The sequence below is a fragment of the Gorilla gorilla genome, chromosome 3 (genome assembly GCF_029281585.2).
Source record: "Gorilla gorilla gorilla isolate KB3781 chromosome 3, NHGRI_mGorGor1-v2.1_pri, whole genome shotgun sequence".
NCBI classification, from domain to species: Eukaryota; Metazoa; Chordata; class Mammalia; order Primates; family Hominidae; genus Gorilla; species Gorilla gorilla.
The window spans coordinates 41,830,678-41,858,528 of NC_073227.2; the positions used below are offsets into that span (position 1 = coordinate 41,830,678).

Genomic DNA, 27,851 nt, shown 5'->3' on the forward strand with positions numbered 1-27,851 from the left:
ACCTCATATTTCCAACCACTGGTGATTTCACCAAGGTACCACAATATGGAAATCCATTCAATTTTTCAGGCTGCATAGCTTCTAACACTTATGACTCCAAAATAGAAGATTAATTTGAGAAATCAGTTTCATTTTTCTGGTAAGTACAAGAAAACTGCATATTTATGGGTAGTGTTTTTTGAAAGTTATATTCAACCTGTCAAGGGAAAACAAAATAAGGTAATGTTGAGTAAGAGGATGATGGAAGAGGTAGAATAAGATAAATTGAGGTGAGAGGATAAGAATCCCAGTGAGACAAGAGAATATCTTCTGTTTTTCATAGCTTTTGAGTTCAGATGAAGCATATGTGCTTAATTTATTATACTTCTTTTGGGCTTGTAGGAAAATATTCTTTAACCTTATGTTCTACAAAATTTCTTATGTGAGTGCTATGGAATGCACTACATCCTCAAAATTCATATGTTGAAGCCTAACCCTCAATGTGATGGTATTTGGAGATGAGGACTTTGGAAAATAATCAGGTTCATATAAGGTCATGAGGATGGATGACTCATGAAGAGATTAGGACTCTTCAAAGAAGAGACACCAGGGAGCTTGTACTCTCTTTCTCTCTGTGCCTCTCTCTCTCTTTCTCTCTCTCTCTCTCTCTTCCCACCATGTGAGGATGAGTGGGAAGGCCTGTAAACCAGGAAGAGAACCCTCACAAGAAACAAATTCTGCTGGCACTTTAATTTTGGATTTCCTAGCCTCCAGAACGGTGAAAAATAAATTTCCATTGTTCAAGACACCCAGTCTATGGCATTTTTGTTATGGCAGCCAGAGTTGACTAAAATGGCTGTTACTTTACTCCCATTATCAAAATCTGTATTAGCCAGGAGTTTGCAGGAAAATAGACCAATGAGATATGTGTACATGTGTATCTATATCTAATGCTAATATCTATCTACACTATATTGATATCTCAGTATTTGCAGTCTGCAAACTGGAGACCAAGGAGAGTCAACAATATAGTTCTAGTATGAATCCAAAGGCCTGAGAACCAGTATAAGTTCTAGTCTGAGTCTGAGTCTAAAGGCAGAAAAAGATGAATGGATGTCTCAGCTCAAAGAGTCAGGCAGAGAGAGTGAATATTCCCTTACTCCGATTTTTTCTTTTATTCAGACCCTCAATGGATTGAATGAGGCACATCCACAATGGGGAGGAAAAGTTGTTTTATTCAGTTTATTAATTTAAATGTCAATCTTATCCAGATACACCTTCACAGACACACCAAGAATAAACTTAATGAAATATATGGGCACCCTGTAGCCCAGTCAAGTTGACACATAAAAGTAACCATCACAGTGAACTAGGTGGATATAGGTTTTGTCACTTTCAAAACAAATCAGCTCTGAGTAAATGTTTCTTCCAATTCTCAGTCTCTAAAACCACTTGACTAAAGAATTATTCTAATTTTCTTGTTCTCAATCACTCAAGCAGTGAAATAATCTAACAGCCAAAATATTCATAATATATTTGTCTTGCATCCTCTCACTGCCCACTTTATAGTGATCCATAATTATATCTCTAAGTATTTGACATGTTACACTAATTTGCTTTCTTCTTCATAGCAATTTTCTTTTTTATGTGTTAAACAATACTGGTACAACAACAACAGAAAACTTAACTACTTACTTTAGAAAATGTTTGCTCCTAGAAGGTGGTGAGTTTAAATGATTGAAATCATTTTCTTTCTAATGTTAACAGCTTGATCATGACAGCTCTCAGTTCAAGACCTTTGTCTCACTGAATTGACCAACCCAAAACTACTTTGTCATAAACTTTCAGTTTTTCCAACCAATTGCCCGATTTTTAAGATCCTCTCTGGCCCTAAAACTTAACACATATTCTTCCCTAATTTCCCCAACTTGAGACATGACAAAGACTCTCAAGATAGTTCTTGCTTCCTTCAGTAGGTATAATAAACTTAGCTTTGCTTTTTGAAAACATTTTTTTATGTTTATCAATAGTCTCCAGACAGGTATAGAATACCAGAGGGGAAAAGACTTGAAAAACAAATAGAGAAAAGGAAGATAATTAGATCTATCCTAAAAGCATGATCTTATAAGCAGAAGAAACTACTGCATTTCTATAGAAGAGCCAGACAATAAGATAAAATTAGAATATTTTATGTACACTATAAGGCAAGAGGGAATACTTTGGTGAGGACAAAGCAGTACAAGCATGTCTGTCACCCACTTTGTTTTGCTGCATATCTCCCTCAACCTGTACACAATTAATATTTCATAAGAATCCCAGTGATAGGTTACATGCCAGTCTTTTTAAAGAAGATATTTTTAATTTTCACCATTTTTAAATTGCAAAATACCTATTTCACCACCTACATTTTTTCTATGAATATTCTAATTTGAATATTAATGATCCTATATATTTGGTTTATGTTTATTTAAAGCCAACATATTTTTTCTAGTAAATGTATATTTATTATTTAACCATTCAACTTAAGGCCACAGAAAATAAAACCATAGTAATATGATTTTTTAATATAGAAAAAATACTCATTTATCAAAAGCATGAGAATCTAGAAAATACACAAGTATTTTTTTCTTAACCCTTAACTCACCATCTTTGACTTAAATACGAAAAAAAAAAAAAAGAATTAGGTGGTCCCACTATTAAATCAGGGAGCCTAAATTAAACAGTTACTCTAAATAAGGTGGATAAAACAGACACTTTTTTAGAAGAAAGACCTAGGTCAGAAAAACAAAAGAGAATCATAAGACTACATGTAGCTCAAAAATATCGGCTTTGTTTGCTTAAAAATCCTATTCTAGCAAACCGTAATGAACAGAATTCAGGGTTTTGAACTCCAACATTATTATTATTATTATTATTATTTGTTTTTTTATTACAATTTAAGTTCTGAGATACATGTACAGAACGTGCAGGTTTGTTACATAGGTATAGATGTGCTATGGTGGTTTGCTGCACCCATCAAACCGTCATCTACATTAGGTATTTCTCCTAATGCTATCCCTCCCCTAGCCCTAAATCCCTCAAAAGGCCTCCGTGTGTGATGTTCCCCTCCCTGTGTCCATGTGTTCTCGTTGTTGAACTCCAACTTCTCTTGCTCTAGGATTCAAGGAATTGGTTCTAATTCAAACAGGTCTTAGGTTCAAATTTGTAAACCAAGATGTAGAAACCCAGTTCAGGGATCAGTGCAAAAAAAAAAAAATCCAAATGAGATGTTCTTAGGAGCAAAGGAGCAGGCAATAGAGAGTCCCAACCACACATGGCAAAAAATTGTTTCATAGCATGTAGAATTTACTAAATTATTTTCAGTCTCACTTGAATTTAAAATATATAAAAATAAATACCTGCAATACATTGAGCAGCTACACTATGTTGAGTAGTAAATGCAAAAGTCTTATAAACATTATCTTAATAGTTAAAATTGCGGCAAATTATTTCCTACATCTGTATTTTACAGTTGAGAAAAGGGAAAATATAAATAGTAAGTTTTTTGTTCAAGTTCACATACAATCTAGGTGACAGAATTCAAAAACCACATCTGTCTGATTTCACAGCTATAAACTTTCACTGAGTTAGATGCTCATAAACTTTTCCAAAAAACGATTAAAACTTTTTTTTGTTGTTTTTGACTTTTGAAACATCCATATTAAGAATTCGTTTTCAGTTGTTGGCAAGATTTTGACATTAAGATGCAAATAAAGTCAAGATGATTTATGGTGTTTTGTTTTCTTTCTCCCAAAACCTGGATAGGATTCATTCTTTATTTTAGGAGAAATTTCAATTGTAGAGTATATTGTATCACTGGACATGAGTCTCTTTTGTGATGTCCTCTAATTATCACTTGAAATTACAGCCTTTGAAGGCACAGAATCTATTAGTTCTCTTCTGTCTGAATATTCTTCCCAATAACCCATTCTACATTCACCGCTGCACGGCCATATGGAGCTGCTCAGTCTTTTATTGAGACTCTTGATTGAAAAGCCTCATGGGACTGTGAACAGCCAAGGAAAGAGAAAAGGATTAGTAGTAATAATACTAAGATTTGACCAGAAAGACTGATTCAGCAGATATATGAGCCATAATTTCACATTCTACCATCCCAGCAGCAAGGGAACTAACTAATTACATGGCAGACACTCTGGACTTCAGGTACATTTTTCATTTCACCTCTGTTGAAGTCAAGTATTCCAAAGAATTTACTACATGAAACAATGTGTTTGATGCCAAGATGCACTAAAATATGTATGACAAAATTGTAATATCAGGCTATCCATGTTACAACAATTCCCAAAGCTATGAAATTACTGCTTCCTTTCCCATTAATGAGGGGACTCTATCTCAATCAGTGAAGTGCAATATCCTTGTTCATTGTGATACCTTATAGCATGCCACGTGCAGTGATTGTACTTTCCAATAAAACTTACTTAGTGAACTTTGGGGTATAGAAAAATGTCAAGTTGATGTTGTATGGTGCAATTTTTGCATTATGTATATTTTAAAGGGGAATGTTTTGTTTCTGAAATATAAAAATTATCAATGACTATAAAATTAACAGTTTCTCATTCTTCAAGTCCTTATGCTAATAAAATGTGAGTTTAATATTTCTTTTTTTATTTATGGTTTTAAATTTTTTTGAATTTTCAATCAACTGAAAGTGTTCATTGCATATGCAGTGTGTGTGTGTGTGTGTATTATGTTGAGTAGTACAAGCAAAATTTTACAGATATTACCTTAATAGTTAACATTGCTGCAAATTATCTCCTACATGTATATTTTACATGTGTGAAAATTGAAAATATAAATAGTAATACACATACACACATCTGAAATAGCCATTATGAGCCAGTGATATTTTTTAAATGACCGTCACTAACTTCAAGTGATGTTAATTACGTATTGGAAGAAAGCTTACAAAATAATTTTTAAAAACAAATAAATGAATCATATATAGAAATAGTTACTAGTATGCACACAAAATTCTATGCAAGTAAAGAAATGGATTTTTGGGTCTCTTCAAATTGATTCCTGTTCATTCTTTTCATCTCATGAACATCAGTCCTCATCTAGGTAAGTTTTAATTCCATGTCAGTGATTTACTCATCATCAAATCTTAATGATATCCCTAGTCCCATGAACCATCTATTTTCACATGCATTTTGATCCCCTTCCCTTTGCCTCACAAGCAACTATGCCAAATAATAGCCTCTTTTATGAATATTCTTAAATAATGACTACTTTTTTTAAAAAAATAGCACATTTTATAGCACATGCTAAATGCTAGGATTATAGTTATATAAAAGCCAGATGCAATTTCTGCCTTTACAGAAGCTACAGTCTAGCTGATATTGCCACTAAGTTAAAACTTACACATCTCAAATAAATATCTAGAACTTAACAGCCTATTGTGGGCCGGACACAGTGGCTCATACCTGTAATCTCAGCACTTTGGGAGACTGAGGCAGGTGGATCATTTGAGGTCAGGAGTTCGAGGCCAGTCTGACTAAAATGGTGAAACCCTGTCTCTACTAAAAATAGAAAAATTAGCTGTGCATGGTGGCATGTGCCTATAATCCCAGCTATTTGGGAGGCTGAGGCAAGATAATCTAATGAACCCAGGAGGCTGAAGTTGCAGTGAGCTGAGATCGCGCTCCAGCCCTGGCAACAGAGGGAGATTCTGTCTCAAACTCAGAAAAAAAAAAAAGTGAAGACAGCAGCTAATGGTTCACCAAACACTTCTTATCTTATCTTGTACAAATATAAAATCTATTCTTCACAACCTTTATTTTTTGTTAAATATGGCTGTGTTATTGAGTGACCACTTTACTGAGTTCTAGATATAAAATGCATGGAAATTATGTGTACCACATCTAGCAAGGCCCATTGGTATTACCCATGTATGGTTCTCTCTCACTTGCCCTTCCATTGAAAACCACCATATCTATAATGGCAGAGATTTCATAGGAAAGTAACAAGAGACCCTGAAGCACTGATAAGAAGAGACCAACCTATTGACCAGAACCATCCTTTCACTCCTTATGTAAGTGATGAATGCACTTCTACTGACTGCAGCCACAGAGATTACAGGGGTTAGATTTGATTTCTCTGATGTTACTTTGGCTAATGCAGAACTAGATGAGATGAAGGTATAAAAATAACTCTTAAAATATGTAATATTGACTTCATAATAGGGTAGATGAAAAGAAGGAAACATATTGGAGGCCGAAGAGATGCAAAACCATCATATGTAGTGATACAATATTCATTAAAAGTATTACTGCCGTGACTTGTAAGGCAGTTCACATTGCCTATAGCTGCAAGAGAAGTAATTGAAGTGATAATGTATGTTGGCTTTTACTTTCACATTTAGACATATTTTACTGGAAATTCACGAGCATTGACTAGACAATTTGTAAACATAAAAAAGAGAATAGAGAGAATTTATAAATTTCAGGATACAAACAGTTGGAAGAGGAAAGGACAATATATCACCTAATGACTTAAAACTTTGAGCTGGGGCAATGACTGGACTGGATTTTGGGCAGATACCATTGCAACCACGGTGTGTTTCTAATATACAAGAAGATGATAGCCAGAGTCCAGAAGGAAAAAATATTTTCTAAGACAAAAGGGAGCCTTTACATAGAAGATATATGAAATTTTGATTACTGATTTGAAGATAGAAACACCCTTTTTGAATTTAAGTGATACTAAATGCACACTTATTATTATTTTAAAGATTTTATTTGTTACAGAAATCAACATTAACTAAGACATTTAACCTTCCCTCTCACACTGCTATGGTTGAATGTGCTCCCAAAATTCATGTTAAAACTTAATCCTCAAGGTAACAGTATTAAGAGACAGGGCTTTTAAGAGGTGATTATGTCATGAGAGCAGAACCCTCATTAATGGCATGAGAGGCCTTATATAAGGGCTGGAGGGAACTAGCTAGGCCCTTTTTGCTTTCCTGCCTTTGGCCATGTTAGGACACAGCAACAAAGCACCATCTTAGAAGCAGACAGCAGCCCTCACCAGACAACAAATGCTGGAGCCTTGATTCTAAACTGCCCAGCCTCCAGAACTATGAGAAATAAATTTCTGTTCTTCATAAATTACCCTGTCCCACATATTTTGTTATAGCAGCCCAAACTAGACTAAGATGCATACTATTGCTGTGATATCCCAAATATGCATGTGTATGTGTTTGCATGCATTTATGGTACATAAAAAAATATTTATCTTTATCTATCTGTTGATCTATCTAATCAACTATACCTGCTAACAAATTTAATGTATTAAAATCTACATTTTCCATAGAGTAAGTCTCAATTATTTTTAAGAAAATGTGTCCCATTGTCTGTTTTTATTTGCTTGTTTTTTAAGATCAAATCAGGTTTATTTTTAACACTTCTCCTAGTAGCTCAGGATAACACTGGAGTTTTGAATGAATTGATTGTTCAAAGAGCAGAAAAAGTACCCATTTCCATATACTTCCCAAGTATTTCTAAGGTATATCTTCCAGGTATCTTCCTCTCTTTTCTGCTATCACTCTATAGTGGGAAAGAATTAAGAAGAGGTAAGTACACATTATCATAACAGCCTACAGTGAGGTTGTTGTATCTCCTTGGCACATCAAAATTCTGCTGTCTTATCTCATTGTCTACAGGTTCAATATAGAAAAGTCTAGTTATTGAAGAGCTTTCTAGCAAACAGCCTTCTAAGGCACTGGTGCTCCTTTGTGAATTGGTTTTATCTTCTTTCTGATTTGCAGGCAGCATCTATGTGTTGCATTTCTTTTAAACATGTATTCTTCTTTGTCTTATGCTATAGAAGGTCCTAGTAAGACTGTGAAAGAGATGAAGAATTAATAATTATAGAAGTACTAGTCACGAAGTAACCTATATTGAGAACTTACTAAGTTCCAAGAACTAAGTTCTTTGTATGTTAAATAATCTTTAATCATTATACTATTCCTATGAATACTATTTTCCCCATTTTATGATACGAATACCAAGGGACAGAAAAAACTCTCACAAACTGATCAAGAAAATGGAGAGAACTCTTTAAAACTCCAAGGTCAAGAGTACAATGGAAGACAGCATCTAAGATGTGTTAGAAGTTAATAAGAAAATAGAAGGAATAAGTTCAAGAGGTCTATTGTACAACATAATCTTAAAAAAGAAATAAAAGAAACAGGTATTATTTGTAAAAAACAAAAAAATCTCATATGCCAATACATTTGGAATATTTAAATAAAATGGACAAATTCCACTTACTAAATATGATGTAAATAATAGCATGCAACTTCAACATATGTGGAACTAATAGAGCAGTTCAGTCATTAATTAAAAGCATTTTATGAAGAAAAATTGCAGCCCAAATGGCTTTATTAATACAGCCTACCAAACAATCAAATAGAAGAACATATAATATTCCATAAATACTTTCAGAAATAAGAAAAAGAAAGTAGAGCAAACATCTCATTTTGGGAGACTACTGTAATATTTTTGGGAAAATCTAAAAAAAACCAAATTTTAATATCATTAATGAAAATAGATGCAAAAACTCTTTAGAAAGTTTCCAATCAAATCTAGAATTATATTAAAATGGTAAATAAGATAGGGCATATTAAAGAGCAGTAACTAATAAAACAAAGTATATGTGCAAATAAATACGATCAAAAAATCCAAAAGATAATTTGCAAATTAAGTTTAAAATATGATATTCAAGCAATATCCACATTAACATAATTAAAGAGATATATCATATGATTATCTCAATAAATGCAGAAAAGCATTTATGAAATTAACAGGTATTATTAATTGAATACATAAGTTAGAAAGAAAAGGGAACACTGTTGTTGCTGTCATAAAGCATGTCTTTTAAAAATCTACATCAAACATAATGAAACGTTGAAAGTCTTTTCTTTGAAATTGTGAAAATGACAAAAATGTACTCATTCAACACATCTATTCAATAAACTTGAAGGTACCACCAATGCTGTAATGTAAGAAAACAATAAGAGCTATAGATATAGAGACTTAAAGGACAAACAAGCCTGTTATTATTTTAGAAAATAGTTCGTCTTCATAGAAAACCCAAAAGATATTATAGTCAATATACTAGCATAAATAAATGACATTCTAAGTGCTCATGGAGATAAGATTAGCATAGAAAAATCACATGTACCAATATATAGAAAATTGATAGGTATATATAGAAAATATATATCAATATATATGTGTATGGGCAACAAAAATAACAAAAACAAATACTTTTTACAATAGCATTACAATTATCAAAAATTACTAATAAAACTAATAAAAGATAAGTAAATCTGCTATTCAAAATAAAATTTTAAAGATATTTTAAACGAATTAAACTGAGGAATAAGCCACAATAATGGAGCTGAAAGGCTCAAAATTTATAAACTTTCTCATAAAATTGATCTAATTATTCATTGCGATCTTTTTCAAATAGCTGACATTTTTCTTATGCATATTAACAAATTCTAAAATTCATATGGAAACTAAAGTGTCATGAATAGCTACGAAACTCTAGAAGAGGAAAGGAAGGAAGAAAGATAAGGAAGAGGAAGAGGGAGAAAGACAGCGGGCAAGAGGGCTTGTTATTGGTATCATGTATATTTCTGATTTTTTATTCTAAAATCTCAATACTACTCATTTATAAGTTAAAATATTATTAAAATCACCAGCTTATCTCAATCACAAAATGCCACCACTTAAACCACGTAAAAAACTACTAAAAGTACTTAATCTACTACTACTATTAGTACTACTACTAGCTAACATTTATTGATCACTTGCTATATGCTAAGCAATCTGCCAAGGACTTTAATGGATTATCTCATTTAACCCTTAAAATACATTTATATGGCAGCTATCATAATTGTTCTTTCTTTTCTTAGGTGAAAATGTATTAGAGTGAGTAAAGTACTAACAGATGCTAGAGCCAACATTTGAACCATTTTTATCTTAACTCTGAAATTTCAATCACTGATGCATCAGATATCATTTTAACAATAAAGGCCAAAGGGAGATGATTGGTTTTAACTTATAGATTCAACACGGTGAAACAGAACTACAACTGCACTGGTAATCAAGAAAGAAACTAGACTGGACTGAAAAGTCCCAGGTTTACAAATTAATTTTAAGTGATGGTGAAATTCATTTTTCTATTGTTCAAAAGGTAGAATTACAGTTTTAGGAATCTGTCCATTTACAATGACCCAAGGGTTTTCAGTGTATTTTGCCCTGCTTCTCAGTGAGAAACGTGGCATTTAATGATTAAGGTACAATAGAATTTCCTTTTATCTTCTCGACCATATGTCCTGGCATACATAGTGCATGCGAATAGAACTCAACATCCTCATCCAATATCTTTCTTGGCAAATATAGTTTTACTGCACACTAAACTTACTTTATACTGCTTGTAGAATAAGAGAAAATGTATTAGAGTAGCCTGTCCAAGAAATGAAAATGACAGATAAAAGATTTAAATATGAACTACAGTACCAATAAAGGCTAACAAAATGCTTGCAAAGAGATGTCTAAGTAATAACATTTATTTTGATGTAATGTTATTTAGAGCTGAGGAAAAGGGCCTCTGTTCATTCCAGGAAATGGAGTTAGTAAGAGGAGTTCAATTAAATGCTGCTTCTCAGAAATATGGGTCAATAATTATTGGTCTCTAAAGGCTAGTTTTCTATCCTGCCATTACACTGGGGTTTTCTGACATTTTAGGAAAAAGTATTTTCCTTATTTTGAATTCTATTACACTTTCTTTTTATCACACTGTACATATTTCTGAAATCTTTCTTATATAAAAGTAAATCTATTTTTAAATGGCAAATAGCAATATTCAGGAAGATTATTTATTTGAAGAAGACATTGAGATTTTTCAAAAGATAAAATTTCTGTGTCTGCAAAAGCTCATGATTTGAAAGCAGATGGCATTTATATAACAACAAAATAGAAATTAATTTGTTTTGCTCTTGGGACTTGAGAAATGCAGGACGTATTAGAGGGATAAAAGATGCAAGCAAGCATTGTCCTTTGGAAAACCCTACAATTTTATATAACGGTAAAAATAAGAACCAGATTCGGGTTCTAGTACTGGTTTGCAACTAATTAGGCTTTCATTCTTAACTAAGTCCTTCATCTATTTATTATGGGCTTCGAATTAAATGGTTTGATAAATTCACTCAGTCAATGAAAATGTATATGATCATGTCGGTCAAATTATGTCTCCTCTGTCCAAATCCCTCCATGAGTTTCCCATCACTTCTAGAGTAAAAGCCAAAGTTTTGAAAATGACAACATCGTCTAATACTCAATTCTTCCAAACTTCACACAAGCCTCAGTGGCCTCACTGCTAATGCTAGACTAAGGCCAGTCACATCTCCCAGGGGGGCAACTGGCTGCACACACTGGCTGTACCATGTGTGTCTGGAATGCTGTCTTCCCTGGAGAAGAGTCTTTGCTTGACTAAACTTTAGTCGGGATCCTAAACCTTCTTCTAGGTCCATCTGTTCACTTCCTTATAAAATCCAGTTTTAGCAAAGACTACTGCTAAGTTCATTTAGTGAGAAACCCCCACCCTTGATGTCTGATCACTCTCAATATCTGATAAGGGACCTCATCCTTTACCATCCCCTAGATGATGTCTGATCACCCTGGCCTTTCTTCAGCAAGAATTCTCTTAGGTCATCTTCACTAGAATCCTCTACAATTATGATGTTCCCACTTATTAACTTGCCATGCACTGATCCTTATCCTGCTCCTCGGCTATAAATTTTCACTTGTCCATTCTATATTTGGAGTTGAGCTCAATCTTTCTCCTTTAATGCAAACTACCACTGCAGTGGTTTAGAAACACTCAGGTCTGATTAAACTTACAAAGCATCACCAGATTATCACAGGAAAAAATATATATGCATATATACTTTTTACTATATTTTACTATATTGCATATATACTTTTATTACATGTTATATATAATTTTTCAATAATAAAAAGGCATGATAAGAAAAGATAACTAAATACAGTCCCTGGAAGAGGTAACACTGTAGAATGCTCATTAGAGGTGTTAGGTAGAAATCTATTGTTATATTTTCTGCAAACCTATAAAACAGCATCTAAATACACATACAGTTATTCCAATATACGTGGTCATTGGAAGTAATTATGTACCAGTAGACTCATATTACCTTAATTTTTCCAGTTAGTATTTCTGAGTGAACCATATGGACAAGGGTAAAAGCCAAAGTTTTAGATTCTAGCAGAAGGAGATAATTCTTTGGTTTAAAGATGTGGATGAGAATTATAGGTATTATGAAAGCCTGGTGACTCCAGTGTGCTCTCTTTATCTTATACTGATAAGGAAGGCTGAGACACACTTGGAATAAGAAGTAAAATATTGGTTGCTCAAAGCGGTAAATAGATAATAAATAAACATGGTAATTACAGAATACTGTATGTTCTGTGAAGGAAATAAAGTAGGGTAATTGAAGAGTAAAGTGAAGAGGACACTTTGGATATTCACTAAGACCTCTTTTAGCTAAAATCCCTGTCTCCCTGTGCTTTTTTTATGGAAAGAGAAAAAGAAGTCCATTTGGCTTTAACTCATATCAAAGGATGAGTCACAGGATAGAAGTCAGAGAGGTTAAAAAGAGTCAGAATTTATTGCCACTCATAGCTTTATTATGATTCATCGTCATTGTAAGGTTTTCTGCCAAAAAAAAAACGAAGATTTTTTTTCTTTCTGTTTTAGAAGAATCACTTATGCAGCACACAGCACTGAAGAGAAATCAATACAGTAATACTACTTAGGAGGCTATTGGAATAATTTGAGTGAGAACCAATATAAGCTTGGACCGGAATGATAGGAGAGGAGGTCGTGAGGAGTGGTTGCATTATGGTTATATTTTGAACATAAAGCCAGCAGAAATTATTAATGAATTAGTTATTTAATGTGAGAGAAAAAGAGGTGTCAAGAATGACCCTATGGTTTTTACATCTTAGTACCTAAAAGAATAAAGGAGTTACTAACTAAAATAAAAAAAATATGGAATAGACCTAGAAGAATAAAGGAGTTACTAACTAAAATAAAAAATATGGAATAAGACAGGTTTCTGAACAGAAGATCAGGAACTCAATTTTTTATATATTAAGTTTAAAATGACTATAAGATATCCAAATGTCCAAATGTGAAGGTTGATTAAGTAAAATAGAGTAGTCTGAAATTAACAAAAAATGTTAAGGAGTAAGGATGTATAGATGTTTTTAATTCCATGAGACTAGATGAGATTACTACTGAAGTGGTACCAAATGGAAAAATATGCCCTCAGTAACAATAGAGACCTATGTAGAAACATGTCGTCAGTAGTCTCACTGGCTGTGCACTTGCTTCTGTTTAGGTTTCCAGTTGTCAAAAGAAAGAATTTGCTATAGCTCGAATGTCATAAAGGACAAAGTCATAGGTTGAATTCTGGCTCTATATACAGTTAGCTGTGTAAATTAGGGAAAGCAAATTAAACTCTGAGCTGTGTCTTTATTGATAACAGTAGGACACAGATAATATGTTCCCGATTTCTGATAATATCTTCCATTCTGGTAGTAAATAATTTTTGTGAAAAATTAATTATTTTTGAAATTACTAAATATATATAAAATAAAATTTCTGTTTTGCCCTTAACAATGTGTAAACTAATTATCTTCCTCCTTTGACTATTAACACCCTTCTCTAAAGAGCTATTTTTTCTAAATAAAAATCAAAACTATTAAAACAGAATGAAAAAATTTTGTGATATGCTCTGATTGCTATTTTTCTTGATTATTAGAAGAATTTTATTATTGCCTCACTTCAATAATTTGAAATGCTTAAACATGTTGGCAGCCAAAAAAAGATTGAAGTAGTTCATGCTAGTACTGGTCACAAAACATATAGTTTCTATATAATCCAGTAATGTCAAAGGCTATCAATAAGATGTGCTGTATAAATATATACTTTATATACATATACAAAATAAACAAATATATATAGATATATAGAGAGAAACAGAGAGAGACCCACAGCTATATATATATATATATATATATATATATATAATGTATATGTGTTACTGCCAAGAAAATGTGTGTTTGTGAGTGTAAATATATAGAGATTTGGTGTTTACATTTATACTTCAATTTCTTCTGTTTGGAAAGCGACTATCTAAAAACAAAAGCAAAAATAAAACCTAAGAGTTTTTGAGGCATTATTACCATCAGTCGGTTCTTATGGAAAATATACTTGATGATATACGTGAAGAGTGAATAAGTCAAGTTTTTATAGTAATTAACTTTCCAAGTGGTCAAACTGCTAAATTCTTCTACACTGTATCTTTCTCTAAATATACAAAATGTCTAAAAGTCCAACAATCAATGAACCATGCAAAATTTTTATGTATATCCTCTCAAGTATGTGATTGTTCTTATTTTCTAAATGTGTATAAATGAAAATTAAATTTGAAGTAGTATAGTTGAATATTATATACATATGTGTGTGGGGGGGTTTAGGAATTTAGTGTTAAATTTTCTTACAAATTCACATTCAACTAATTTATAATATTGAACTATTATTAAAATTTAAAAGTTGTAATCCTTTAATCTAGGCTTGGTATTCTTAGTTATTTAATATTAAGTTGGTGCAAAAGTAATTGCAGCTAACCAGCTAACAAATTCAGTTAAAAGCAATTACTTTTGCACCAACCAAATTCTAATATTAACCTAATACTTAGGAATATTTTGAAACTTCCACATAATTCAAATTCAAGTGCAGGTGAATTCAGTAGTGTCTGGTTGTCTTGTGAAAGAATGTTATCTGAATATAGCACTTGAGTTTGATATCTCTGGGTTCAGATTATTGACTGTCAAGGGATTGAGGATTTATAGGTTAAACTTATCATAATGTTTAAAAGGCAGGAAACAATACAGATGAAGTCAGGAAATACTAACTTAATCGAAGTTCTAGATTTTATAAGAAGTTGGATTGGTTGAAACAAGACAAGACTATATGTCTCAGAAGCTTGTCAGAAGTTAAAATGTTTTATGCAATTTGTACAATATTACTTAAAGGTTTAAAATGTGTTTTGTAAATAAATAACATTTTTCTGAAAAGCCATTTTTTATTTTATTTGGAGGCTTACATATGTACTTTTTAACCTAAGAAGTGAACCACTTCCAAAGAAAATAAACATAAATAAAGTTTAAGTGTATAATTGTTTGAAAATCCAAAACAGTCCAATAGTAAGAAATCGGACTACATGTGTAATGATTTATTCATAGAACACACTAGCATAAAATCATTAATATATTTTCAAAGAATATTTAATAACATAAGAAAAGTTTATTTAAAAATGCACAGTTAAAAAGTACAAGGAAGGTTATTATCGTTTATTTTATATTCATCACTTTGATTAAATTACAAAAAGAAAAACTATACGCAACCAACCATGTGTTGATAACAATGTGCATTTTGTAAGTGATATTTTGAATAATTTACCTTTCTGAAGTTTTCCAGACCTTGCACAGGTAATGTTTTCGTCATAAGAAACAAGTAATTTATTGAAAAAATATATTATTGGCTATCTTAATATTTTGTTATTCATACAAGCAAGATACCAAGTAGGTCTCATGTGCTTTTATTGTCTCAGAACTTGGTTTATACTGAGGAAAATCAATCTATATTTATTGGTGAACTAAACCATATTGCTTAAGATCTCTCTATACACTATTCTGATAAAAAGCTATAAAAAGAAGAAAGAAACACAAACTTTCATAAAACATTTGTTTGTTTGAAGTCACTTAGACTTAGCATTTTTCCTTGAAAAGCTTCATGAATAATTGAGCCTAATGTTCATGAAAAGCTCTGGCTGAATTCTAAAACTACAAAAATGTATACTGTTACAACAGGCCTATTAAGGCAATTTAAATTTGATATGAAATGGATCCTAGACTATACAACAGAACTGACTACTGAGTCAAAAGGACTGACTTTGAAGAATGATGATATGGGCTTATAAATGTCATCATGAAAGTGCTGATGTAAGGCAAAGTCTAACGTGCTCACTAGAAATTTTAAAAGAAAACAAGGTTTGAAAAATAGAGATTGTAGAGATTGTAGCTCATTTAGAATTTGTCTAGCAGGCTTACTGGTTCACCACCTCCCCCCTCCCCGACATACACACACCTACTGATAGAAGAACTGGGTTCCCAGTTGCATCTCTGTTTTTAGTAGCTGTGAGATTTTGAACACATTTCTTGAGGTCTCCTAGTTTCAGGGTCCTAATTCACTAAATGGATTAATAATAGTATTTACTTCCATCTCATGTGTTTTTAGTGTGCATTTAATGTGCTAATTTTTCTATAGTTCTTAGTATTATACCTGGAAATACTCACATGTATTACTATGATTATTTACTTACTTTCTATAGTTTTCCTGTACAGGAAAATCAGATAAATGTATTATTCACGGCTCCTAAAAACAGACCAGGAACCACAAGTGAGAGAGTTTTCAAGCTCAATGGAACAAGAACAAACTGATCAATAGGTTTCTCTTCATTAAACAGGAGGGCTTTAATTCATGTTGAAATATGTGTTGAACATCTATTCATACTTGAAGTTCCAATTAAGATGAACTGAAGTAATACAGGCATAGGATCTTTATAAACTGTGAAGTTAAGTGCAAATATTAGGGATGATTACTAATATCACCAGAATTTCTTTATAAGCATAGCAATTGATATTCAAATTAGCAAATATCTTTTGCAACATACTAAAGCACTTTAAGAGTTAGTTTTTCCTTAGGAAAATATATATATCTTATTTCCTAGGAATAATTTACAAACTTGAACAATTTAGCAGAATTTGCATTATCCATTATTTTAAAAGAGTTTCATTTTAGGAAAGTCCTTTTTAATTCTATAATATTGTAATTCATCTTTATTTTAAATGGTATAAGTTCTATACTGAATTAATATTTTATTTTGACTAAAATTGCATTTTCCCCTAAACATACCTTTTCACGAACAAATATCTCTATGTAGTTAAAAATCAGTTTCAACTTAGGATTCATCGTCATAGAATATATTGGGCAAAAAAAATATGTGAGTCTATTTGCCAGCTCAAAGCACTGTGAACATTGGTGCAGTGAATATATATCAACCCTCCAGGGAAGGTTTTCTGACAGTAGTGCTTATATGACACATACTGTCTCTTGACCCATGAAATGCATTGCACATGATCAATTTGTTACTTGAATTGTCCTAATGGGAGAAGGTTGTCATTCACTCACTGAGGTAAATTGAGTGTAACAAATAATTTCATTGGCTGCATCATTAATATTGTATTATTTATGTAAATAAGAGCAGCGCTTTATACCAGTTTTACACTGAAATACTATTTGGTATTTATGTGGTAAGTTTTAGTAGAGCACTTAAAAAGACCAAAGAAACACAATATTTTTGTCTTATTTTACCCTTAATATTGTGATGGGTAAATGAAATTGAATAACCTAAATAACTTGTGACTGGCTAGCCCTTAAAAGAGAAACAAATCTATTTTATTCTATTCTGTCTTTTTCTACCATATTATGAATTTCTTAATACATGATTATGGTTTCTCAGACTAAGGTTAATAAAGATACACAACGACCTTAGGATCATACTGGACAGTTTACAAAGTACTTCCACATCTATTTGAAGTGGGCTCTGACTTTTCTGGCTGGACTTCATCATGAATTGACTCAGAAAGCAAGTTGCCAGGGCAGAGAGCAAACAGTTCACACAATTTTGCTCAGACTATATTGAAAGTTACCAAGGAAAAATGAACTGAGTATATGAACCAGTTTGAATCATCTAAAACTCAACACCTATTTATCAAAGGTATCTAGCAGACTATTTGTACCCAAAAATCTAAACATGAGTTTTTGAGTAAATTAAATTTGGATTTGGCCAGAGTTGTAGTTAAACCAGTTTTATTTTTTTAACTGTCATAAACTTGAATTCTTCAAGAAAGGTAGATATACCTTACTGCATGAGATGATTAAGAAAACTAAAGAAATGAGATAATGTGTGAAATTTTCAGCAGGTGTCTCTTTGAACCATGTTCATATGCTTCTCATTTCCCTACTACATTTTACTGTAATGCAAATTTACTTTAAGCCTTCTCCCACAGATTATGAGCTATTTAATTGCATGGGAATTATATTCTTCTTCTCTACATTTCTAGTTCACGGCATTAAATTATACATTCATTCATTCTTCCATTAACTTCCTCATTCAACAAATACTTTAAGTCTGGTGCAGTGGTTCACACCTGTAATTCCAACACTTTAGGAGGCCAATGTGGGGAGAATCACTTGAGACCAAGAGTTTGAAACCAGCCTGGGCAACATAGCAAGACCCTATCTTTACAAAAAATTATAAATAACTTAAAAAATACTTTAACATCTGTGTGTGATATAGCAAATTGCATAGTGTTCAAATGATCTAAACCTAGATTCAAATCCTAGCTTTATAAAGTACTAACTTTGAGACTTTTGCATTATCACATTATCTACTGAAGATTTAGTTTTGAAAATATAAAACTTTATGCAGTGGTAAAAATTAAATAGTACACAAAATTCAAGAAATACAAGCAAAGTATAGGAGACATTAAGGGCTAAATAGTGTGGGTTAGTTTCTAGCAACAAAAGTCTATTGAGAACTAAAATTAATAACTTGAGTCAATAGGTCTATCAGTCATCTTTAGATAAATTATGTTGTAGTAATAAAAAGTCAAAGAACCTCCTAGTATTATTTCCACAAAAGTTTAACTCGTTAATATTACATGTTCCTGTGGCAAAGCGATGGCTTTTTTCCATGCATTCTTTATTCCAGGATTTAGGCAAGGGGGCAGACCCCATCTGACATTCCAGCTGGCATTCCAGCTACAATGCTTCAGTGAACAAACAAGGATAAAAATCAACAGTGGCTCTTAAATCTCCTGCTATCTATGACTTCTATTCATACTACATTGTTCAGACTAAGTTAAAATGTGTCTAATTTCTGTGAGGCAGCTAAATGGGAAGAAAAATATATCCCACGACAATTGTAAATGATACGTGTAATAAAAAAATCAAATTCTAGGGTGGAAAAGTAATCAAGGAAGCCTCTGCATGGGATAAAATTTGATCAGCTGCATGGGAGGACCAAAGGATATATGTAGAACGGAGATAGTATCTGGGGATAAAATTGATAGGGCCAGCCAGATGATAGAAATTTATATTGTAGTATGCTTACTTATTGTAGCAGCCATCACCAACCAGCGCTGTCCAAGTTGCTTAATTTTGGCAATTAATTTAATAACTGAAATTCAGCAAAGACACACAGGAGCCTTTAGATATACAAAAAACACATCCTGGTTGTAGCCTTACACACAATGGCCACTCTACTTCAAATAAATTTCTAGGATTTGTCTATGTCACTGAATCCCTACTTCATTTCTCTGAGCAGAAAATGCCTTTGATGGCTCAATGTATTTTCAAACTTCATATTTTATTACCTCTACTTCTCATACAAGTGAATCCCTACATATTTTTCAAGTAGTTGGTCCTACAGACTGAATTTTTTTTTTTTTTTTTGTATCTGAAAGAAACATTTTCTTTGGCAAAACAACATCTTGGGGTGGGGAGGGGGTTGGCTTTTAGACTCATACTCAAGTATGAGTGCTGGGATCTCTCTGGACCTACAAAATATCTTGAAATCTAATGTCATAAAGATAAAAAGCTATTGGATAAAATACTTTTGAGCAAGGGAAGAGCTCAAGACAAATAGTGGTTTAGAAAGATAGAACTAACAATGATATATAAAATAAATAAGGTGGGAATCTGGAGAGAGTGATCTTATTATTGCATACCTACCAAGGTTGTGACCCATTGTTTCACTTAGTTGTGACAACGAAAATTATGGTGAAAAATTCTAAAGAGACTTTACTCTGTCAAGGCCAATTGCTGTCAAGTCCAATATTTTTAACTATTATAAGATTAATGGAAAAGTGGAGATTTTAGAATTAAGTCAAGGTTATATAATCGTAATAGCCAGTGTTATTCTTAAGTGGTGTTACTGTTATGTAAATTCCTCTTGAATGTATAAACTCTGACCTATGCATTAAATAGAAAAATGAACGGATAAGTCATAAAGAACTTTAAGAAAAAGTTATATAACTCGCAATACAAGATATGTAAAAGGTGATAAACAATAATATTAAATCACTTGCTTTCAAGGAATTTAGTAGTATTGATGGTTTGATTCATAATTTATGTGTTGTATTTTACATAAACTTCAAAACATGATAAGGTGCTTATAAAGAGTAAAATAATTATATAATTAGTGATGTTATACCCAAAATGTGAGAAAAAGAAAGCTTTTAATTATCTAAAAAATTTGGTATATGGAATTTTTGTCATTCTAGTCAAAAGAATTACCTAAATTCCCCATTTCCCACATAAAGTCATGCCACAGATAAAACCAAATCAGGTGCTTTTAGGAATTAACACTGCATCATTTGAAACACAAAAATAAAGACAATTATTTTTACTTTTTCATAACATACTAAAGAAAGAATAATCATTTCCCTTTGCTAAAAATGTCAGCAATGAAACCAGGCATATAATAGTATAAATTAGGAAAAAAAAGTTCAATGACATGAATTTGTTATCCAGCCAAAAATTATATAGAATTGTAGCTGAACACACTTATTTTGAAAAGAGTTCCGGAATGATGAATCTTAATAATATCAATCAGCATGCATTTTAAAAATACAAATCCAACTGCAAGTAAAAATCGTAACTTTTTTTAAAAACTGGAACTATTTCAATAGATACAAATTTGTTCATGAAAATTTAAACAGGATATTGTTTCAATGGAAAACTGATTTCCAAAGAAGCAGTAATAAGTATTCTCATAAAATTATGAACAGCTAGCATCATCCCTACTATAACCTTTCCAGAATATGAATATGTTGATTAATTGCATGAGACACCACACTTGAATTAGCCTTCTAAGCACAAAGATCTATACTTATGGTCAATCTAGCGCTACAGTCCAGCATGCCAAGTTTGGAATTTAATTTTATATGATTTCACTCCTGTGAATGTTTCATTGGCAACTTTAGTATGTTAGATGTTTAAAAAAAAAAGTTATAATCCTGAATGGCATGATATTTGAAATGTGGAAAATAGATATCTTTGAAAAATGTTTTTCAAATATTACTTTATAGTTGATTAATACATGCCTTTATTGTTAATATCAATGTTTGAAGAATTGTACTGAAATAAACTATTGTCATGTCACAGGATAAGGTCATTTTATTGTAGATAATACTTTTATCAAGGGCCTAGCCATTTGTTCTAAATTATCTTAAGAAAAAGAAAGATTTCAAAGATTTAAGTTCCTAGTCACTTATGCAAGCATGTCAAGTTATCATCTATTTCTGCTTCTGTTAAAGAAACCAATGAGTTGTGTATTTGCTATTACAATTTCCATCAAAGGGGAACCTGGAGTCGGAATGCCAGAATTTAAATGTCACCTTTGCTCTTTAGCAAAAAATGACTGTCAGGACAATTGACTCAACCACTGTCAGTTTTTTTGCTTTTTCATTTTTTTCATACATATAAAGCCTTTATTACACTCTGAATCTAAGATAAATGAGATAATACATGTAAAACTTTTACACAATGTGCCATATGCCTACCATTCAGTCAATGGCAATTACTATAAATTAATATAGTAATATTAATTACTATAAATTAATATAGTAATATTAATTACTATAAATTAATATGCCCTGATAATGTAAGTGGACCAACCAGGATTTATACTGGGGTCTGCCCCATTCTAACCCCCATTATCTCCCCACTGTACAACACTGCCTCCTGATAATAAATATCTCATCAATGAAACCGTCCTCTACAAAGGTTTGCTGAAGATAGTAATATTACATTTGAAAATAAAACTTGATTAGGACACTAAATTAAAAAGCTATCTTCTTAGTAATAGAATTGGTTATAAAAGGCCTCATCTAGTCTGTTTCCTCTGTAGCCAAGTCAGGTGAATTTGCTGGAGAAAAGAAATGCTGATGAGATTATGTGTTGACCCATTCTGTCTCCCTGCAGATGGTCCCAGCTGGCATAGCGTGTACTTATTGTCCAAATGAGACCCTATTTTGTTTTTTACTTTTTATTGTATCTCTCCTAGGAAATAAAAATATAAATGTTGCTGTTGTGTTATCTGTACAGAAAAAAGAAATTGGTGCCTGATGTTTGAGAGAAACAAATCCCATATGAAATCGTTCTCACATTAAAATAGAAGCAATGGATTATAACTGCAAATATAAACCAGGTGTCTGTCATCGTTTTTTATTCTAATCTCATTACAGGCACATGGAACTTTGAAGTCTGTCTTATACGGATAAAGAAATGTTTTAAATTTATTTGTATAAGCACACAGTTCCAAGGAATGTCTTACAAAGAGGAAGCGTGCTGGAATGGCAGAGACAGAGACACAGAAAGTGAAGCTCTATATCTTGCTGATACCTATAATACGCTAAAAATATCTGAATTTCAGACACTGGGGTCTATGTTTTGCTTACAAACAGAAGAAAAAGAATAGTGCATATTCACAGAAATGTTTTGAAGGGAACACCAAGAAAGGAGGTAAAGGAAAGAGACAAAGTTATAGTGTTTCAGCGTAATTCTAACTCTGAAATAAAAAAGAAACAGACAACATAGGGGAGATGCATGCCACAAAATATCTTTAGGTCCAGGAAAAGGCTCTCTGTTTATTGTTACACCTTGTGCCCTAAATCTGCATATTCAGTCTTCTATACAGCTGGATCTTTTGAGGAAACACAAGTTAACTCAAATACAGTTAACTTGTTGAAGGCATTACCTCAACATTTTTATTGCTTTTACACTTGTTTCATTCATTTATATTTAGATGGCATAAAGACAAAGGAAATACCACCAACATTAACATATTTGGATGAACAATATACAGAACTAAAATACACAGATCTGTATTTGGGATAATAAAATTAACAAAAGATTTGGACAAAAATAATGAAGAAGAAAATAGTAATTAGTATCACCAATAGATGACAGTCTCATGGATAAGGTACACAGTTGAAAAAAAAAACCTGCAAGACTTATTCATTTATTGTCTTTCACTTATTTATTTTAAAAAAATACCCATACTGACCATCTATCATATCTCTGGATTTATAGATAGATTTGGTTAAAAATACCTACCTTGTATTTTGTGACTGTCGTATACTTGAATCTATGAGTATGTGGCTTTAAGGTACTTGCGTAGTATAGCAAAAACCTGCAAGAAAATATAAATAGGTCCCTATTTTGCTAATATTTATGCCTATGGTAAAGGGCTGTCATTAATACCTACCCTAAAATGACATGTGAAGGGCTGTCATCAATACCTACCCCAAAATGAGCTTGTTACTCATGTTTTTTTTGATGAAGATGATGCTGATAATGTTGACATTGATGATGTTGAGAAAGAGGAAGAGGACATTGCTATATCATTCTCCCCCATAGGGTCACTTAGGTAGCTGTACAGGATGAGGTTGCCAACCTCAATAAGCTCATTATTCATAATTCAATGGGACACACACACACACACACACCAATAAGTACAAAAAGCCCAACACCACAGATTTATGCAACTTTCTACAGGCAAATAGAAATAAAAATGCCTAACTCTCTCAAACATTTTGTCTCACATATACAGTTATATTAAAACTATGAAGAAAAGACAGAAAGATAAGTACTTCTACATATTTGGTACATTTAGTACATTTTTTATGACTCCTTAGGAATTCACTTTTCTTCGGTTTACCATTCCTTTCCTTCAGTTATTCCCCATATGGGAAAGTGTTAAGTTCTCTTATAAAACTTGTCAATTTCCTCTGACTATATTAGTGTTTGCTTATATTACTTTCAAGGTGTAATTTTATAAAACAGTGCAATATTTAAGTGATGTTAAAGAGAACAGAAGAAATAACCATAAACTATATTTTTCTATGTACTACTCTTCCATTATTATACCCAAAGGAAGTAACACAGGTAAAATCTGATAGATAATTAAACCTTACAAAAAGTTTAGAATTTTCTGGTCTCAGTTCATATGACGTGAAAATGAATGTAACAGAGAAATATATCTGGGACGTGAATCATTCCCATGCAAAATAATTAGGATGAGAAAATCAAAACTTGATATCATTAAGGTGGAAACTGGCATAGTGCTTTAAAAGAGAAATCTAAAAATTCCACTAATAAACCGTGAAAGAATGAGTATTTGCACTGTGTACAAACACGGAACACTTCAAACAACAAGTTTGTGGTGGCTCAGGAGCCTGTGACTACAAATATAAACTGCAAGTATAAATCATATTTCTATTCATTTGTAAAAGAATTAATAGAATACAGGTGACCCTTGAACAACATAAATTTGAACTGTGTGGGTCACCACTTATACGTGAATTTTCGTCAGCCTCTAACACCCCTGAGACAGCAAGACCAATGGTCTCCTCTTCCTGCTTCTCTTCAGCCTATTCAACATGAAGGCGATGAAGTTGAAGACCTATATCATGATCCACTTTCACTTAATGGATAGTAAATATATTTTTTCTTTCCTACAATTTTCTTAATATATTTTCTTTTCTCTAGCTTGCTTTATCGTAAGGATACAGTATATAATACATATAACATACAAAATATGTGCTAATATATTGTTTGTCATCTGTAAGGCTTCTGCTCAACAGTAGGCTATTAATAGTTAAGTTGTGAGACTTAAATACACAGCTCCCCTAAACCCTGTGTTGTTTAAGGGTCATCTGTATAAGAGTGTGTATATTATAGGGATTTTTGTCCTAGCTCAAATAAACATGACTCCCTTTCAAATATCTCATTTCTAGAACCAGGGTGTTTTCATCACAGTGTAGGGATAGATTCCTTTTGACTCCTCCTACAGACATCTTCTTAAGCCCTCAGGGCGGATGTTCCACTACCAATTACCGTCTTGAGAACATTACTGTACTGAACACAGTCATCCTTTACAGATCTCTCGTGCTTTACTTATTTTTTTATTTTTATTTTTTTGACAGGGTCTCGCTTTGCCTCCCAGGCTGGAGTGCAGTGGCATGATCATACCTAACTACAGCCTCCACCTCCTGGGTTCAAGCAATTCTCCTGCCTCAGCCTCCCGAGTAGTTGGAATTACAGGTGTGTGCCACTACACCCAGATAATTTTTTGTATTGTTAGTAGAGACAGGTTTTCGCCATGTTGGCCAGACTGGTCTCTAACTCCTGAGATCCAGTGATACATCCACCTTGGCCTCCTAAAGTGTTGGGATTACAGGCATGAGCCATCACACTCGGCTGTTGTTGGCTTACTTCTATTTTCACCTCAAGTAAGTAACCCTGCATCTCTCCGACTCCCACCCCCATAAAATATTCTGTCAGGGTCTTTGCCTCAATTACCCTTGAGAAACTGAAAAAAGAAAAAGCCTTGGAATGGAAAATTAAATGGAATGGTCTGGCTTTATGTTCAGAGATAATGACAGAGAACAACAAAAATATATAAAATAATTTATAAGTACTAATGTGTTTGTACAAGTCCAACCATTTCGGCAATGTTACTAAGGAAGGTCTCCTGCTTAACTTTTCAATGCATCTCCAGTTTCCTAGAACACCAGAAAAATAACTAGACCAATGAATGCTCTAGCAACCCTCACCAGCTGCAGTGCTCCCAGCTGATCAGTCTTTCAATTCTCCAAGAAATCATATATTTTCAACTTTAATGCTAGCTTGAATATGAAATATAGCATTCACAAATCTTATTAGTGCCATCTGCATTTAATTATTCACTTTCTTACCATGTAAATAAAGTTCACCTTTGTTGACCAAAAAGTGTGGAGGCACTTACAGGTTATACAGACAATAAGATTTGATACATTGCTTTCTGAGTCCTCCAAATTATTTTGTTAAATTATTGAAATTATAAAAAATGTATTAAAAGATAATAAATTCAAATCTTTGTATCGGAATGGGAATATGGGTGCAGTAGCTATTCAGTTACTTAGTTTCACCAACCTAATATCAGGGAATATGAGCTACATTTTTTTTTAAACTCCATTTCACATTTAGGTCAGCAGAAATGAAATGAATGTATTTTCTTGTGACTGTGTATTAAATGCAGAAAAAGATTTTGGGGAAAATAATGTATCTATAGCTTATAACAATATGTTTCTGTTTCAAATGCTAATGAACAATGGATACATTCTAGAAAAGTAGGAAAAAGGGAGATTAGTAATTATGGTTTTTGAGTGAGTGTATCCTATAAACCATGCATCTATCTACTGATCAAAGTTCTTACCATGAAAATTATATCAACTTTTAGGAGCCTGTGTCTATTAGCCTGTTCTCATGCTGCTAATAAAGACAAATCAGAGACTGGGTAATTTGTAAAGAAAAGAGGTTTAATTGACTCACAGTTCCACGTTGCTGGGGAGGCCTCACAGTCATGGCAGAAGGTGAAGGGGAAGCAACATATGTCTTACATGACAGCAGGCAATAGAGAGCATATGCAGGGGAACTCCACCCTAAAAAACCATCAGATCTCGTGAGACTTATTCACTATCACGAGAACAGCACTGGAAAGATCCCATGATTCAATTACCTCCCACTGGGTCCCTCCCATGAAACGTGGGAATTATGGGAACTACAATTTAATATGAGATTTTGGTGGGGACACAGCCAAAGCATATCACTGTTCAATAAAAATTGTATTTAATATCATATATGCCTTTACTGGATGCCTCTAGGTCACTGCTGTTTTTTGTATTCTTGTGAGATTTCCTTTTCCAATAATGTCAGAATATTCTATTTTTACTTAGAATAGGGATGAAAGTTTCTTCCCCTCTATTATTACTGAACTAATACATGTCAAGAATGATTAAATTAGCACTGATAATTTCAATAAAAATATTAGCTCTAAAAATTATAAGGCAAGGACAAAAATTGCAATATAACCTGTTTATTCTAATGCAGCATGTGCAAAGACCATTTTTTAAAGTCTGGTGAATTTAAATTCAATTTTTTACTGAGGTTCTCTTTTTCACAAGAGTTTGATTACTGAAAAAATATCTACTTGTGGTAAGGAAGAAAAAATAATATCTGTCAGGTACATAGCACATTCTAAAATCTCTATTGTGTTTTTCTTGTATTATCTCAGTAGTTACATGAAATTGAATTATTTAAGGAATGCATAATTACTAGAATATTTAGTTTAGAGGACAGAGTGCAAAAACTCAAAAATGCAATGAAACTAGTAAATGGAGAAGCTGATATTCAACTTAAGAGCCATCTGGCTCACAACTTTGTACTTTTTGTGCTACATCAAAATGCTTCTTGAAAATAACAAACAGCAACATTAACTTAGCAATAGTCAGTGTGAACGGTGTCTGTCATATTTTTTTTCTAATGTTCACAAAACCCTGGAAGGCAAAATCTCTGATCTTTGGTTAAAAAATTGAATCAGAATTTTCCATAATTATGGAGAGAAACAGATTTAGAGTATATTATAATTTCACAGAAGAAAACTGTACATTCTCTTTTTGGTCAGATTTCAATAGCAAATATAAATTATTCAGAATAGAAAAGGCTCAGAAAATATATTGTTATGTCCAAGAGTGTTTATCTAT

The 27,851-nt window shown here is 32.5% G+C and overlaps 1 long non-coding RNA gene across 1 annotated transcript; it reads right to left on the reverse strand.

Moving 5' to 3' along the window:
- Positions 1-6,788: 6,788 nt before the first annotated feature.
- LOC129533009 (uncharacterized) lies at positions 6,789-26,727 on the reverse strand. The gene is made up of 3 exons (XR_008679007.2): positions 26,641-26,727; positions 23,383-23,458; positions 6,789-7,878 (listed from the first exon to the last, which is right to left on the reverse strand). It is a non-coding gene; the product is annotated as an uncharacterized lncRNA (long non-coding RNA).
- Positions 26,728-27,851: the final 1,124 nt, after the last annotated feature.